Here is a 2,835-nt window from a genome sequence, read left to right on the forward strand (position 1 = left end):
CGTTTCATTATAATGAAATTATTTCGTTATAATTTTTTTGCAATGAAACACTTTCACCTTCAAATTCTTGCATGCATATTAACTTCATAACGTACAAAATCCATTATTAATGATTTCATTACCTATGAATGTATTTCATTAACTTTTTTTGCTTGAATTTTTTTCATTACATATTTTACATGAAACTATTTCATTAAATATTTCACTTTAATCTATTCCATTATACACCCGTTTCATTATACGTATATTTCAAAAAGAACAAAACCCAATATGCACTCGTTTCATGACCATTCTAACAACATAACGATTCAACTTCTGATACAATGCATCATGGATCACGATGAAAGTAGTGCATTAAACGAGTTTTACTTTATTAACTTTTTACATGAATCTATTTCATTAACTGTTTTACTTCAATCTATTTCATTAACTATTTCATTAACTATTTTAAATGAATCTATTCCATAATGCACCCATTTCATGATACGTATATTTTAAAAAGAACAAAACCAATTATGCAACCGTATCATGACTATTATAACAACTGAACGCAACAAYTTCATATACATTTTTACATRGATCTCAATGAAAGTAGTTCATTAATCTCGAATTTGTTAAGAAAATGAAAACGTTTCACTATCATGAATCTATTTCATTAATTATTTTCCAATGAAATATTTTCACCTTCTCCTATTAAAAAATAGTGCACAAGGGCTGTTAGGGTGATACATGAACTATCATAATCTATTGCATACACCTTCATATTTTTACATGAACAAGATACGCAGAAGATTCATTCCATTGCAATTTCTTAAAAATATAGATTTTAATAATATATTACAATAAAAGCTTAAAACATTACCATTTTTCATACTTTCTCCTATTAAATTTGCCTTAAATAAAATATATTACTAACTTCCTTAATTATCAAAATTTTTTGTAAAATGACATAAATAACCTTATCAATTAAATTTAATTAAAAATAAATGGAATTTTCTTATTGGTCGAAATTGGTTYACACGGTTTTTAAGAATTGGATGGTTCGCATTTGAACCTGCCCCTATATATATATATATATATATATATATAATGAGCATAAACCAAACGGAGAAATCTGAGAAGGAAAGTTCGTTATGCAATGAGCAACAAGAAGGAAAGTTCTTTATGCAATGAGCAGAAACCAAACGGAAAAAACTGAAGAAGGAGAAAAAACGGCATCCAAATCAAATAACAAAAAGAAAAAGAGGGGATAAAGACATAAACCATAGAAAAGCTTCAAGCAACAAGCTATCTTTCAGGACTACAACACCATTCTAGTCTTGAAACCTTTTGCAATAAAAGCAATCAAAAAAATGCATTATGACTTTGTATAAAGTTATTAAGTTTTCTTATTTGATAGATACCAAATTAGAATTTTTAAAGTAAAACCTTCAAAATATGTATCAAAAGAAAATATAAATCCATTTTGAGGCAATTACTCAAGTGAACTATAAGATTTAGTTTAACTAAATTATGGATAAATTGTATGAAAAAGTGACATACTTTAACTTGATTCTTATTTTGAGTATCGTACTTTCAAAACTTTCATTTTGTTATCTAAGATGTAAAGTTTTAAACATTTAAATACCCGAATAACGGTTGAAACATTAAACGGTTACCATACTAAAATATATTTATAATAAGGTATTTTCTCTCTTTCCACTAGTCATTTCTCTTTTTTTTTTTTAATTATGTTAAAAGAGTTAATAAATGAAATATATTTGCAATAACTAGAAAAACAATATATTTATTGTTTCTAAGTTAACCCTAGCCGAGCGGAATCCTTGTGATAATTTATGATAATCACATGATTATCACACCCATATCACACCAAATCGTGTTGATATAAGCGATAATGTGATAATTGTGTGATAATCACATGATTATCACACCCATATCACACCCAAATCGTGTTGATATAAGCGATAATGTGATAATTGTGTGATAATCACATGATTATCACACCCATATCACATGATTAACCGTTTATTAGATAATGATAATCATGATCGTGTAATCGTATTAAAAGATTTTATGATATCATTTCCATTATTACCCTTTTAATTTTAATATTTTCTGAATCTTTTTAAATTTCAATTTTAGTTTTAAAAATCTTTTGATTTTATTTTTTATTACAATATGTGGTTATTGATCACTATTTTTTATTATATAATTTATAGAATGGTCCATGATTTGAGACTTCAGAGTGGAAAGTCAATTTATGGAATTTGTAAGAAATAGAAAATTGGTGTGGTGAATAAGGAAAACCAATATAACAAAATCATGAAACTTATAAATAGGTTTAGGATTGTGGATGCTTTTAAATATAAAAAAAAGTGGTTTAATTTTGTAAAAGAATAACACAGTAGAGCAATTTTAACAGATTATTTAAAATAAAGAAAATAAAGTATTGTTTTCTCGTTACAATAAAATCGAATTTATAAGACACTCCCAATTTACAAACGTTAAATTTAAAAGATTTAAATTTTTATTTTGTTTACAGAATGCATAAAAAAAATGCTCCCATATCCTTTGTATAATTGTATATGTGGAGTGAGAGGGAGAGGGGACACTGGTCAAATTGGATGTGATTTATGGTGTGCTTGACTTAAAAGTCTTATATATAATAATTAAAAATTAAAATTGTAAGAAGATATTTTTCATATACTCTTTAATAAGATAATTAATTCCATTAAAGTAATTTTAATATTTATAAAAGATGATAAATATTTATTTATTATTATTAAAATATTTATGAAAAATGATCAGAATTTATTCATTATGACCAACATTTAA

Source organism: Cynara cardunculus (assembly GCF_001531365.2).
Source record: "Cynara cardunculus var. scolymus isolate 2C chromosome LG 3, CcrdV1, whole genome shotgun sequence".
NCBI lineage: Eukaryota > Viridiplantae > Streptophyta > Magnoliopsida > Asterales > Asteraceae > Cynara > Cynara cardunculus.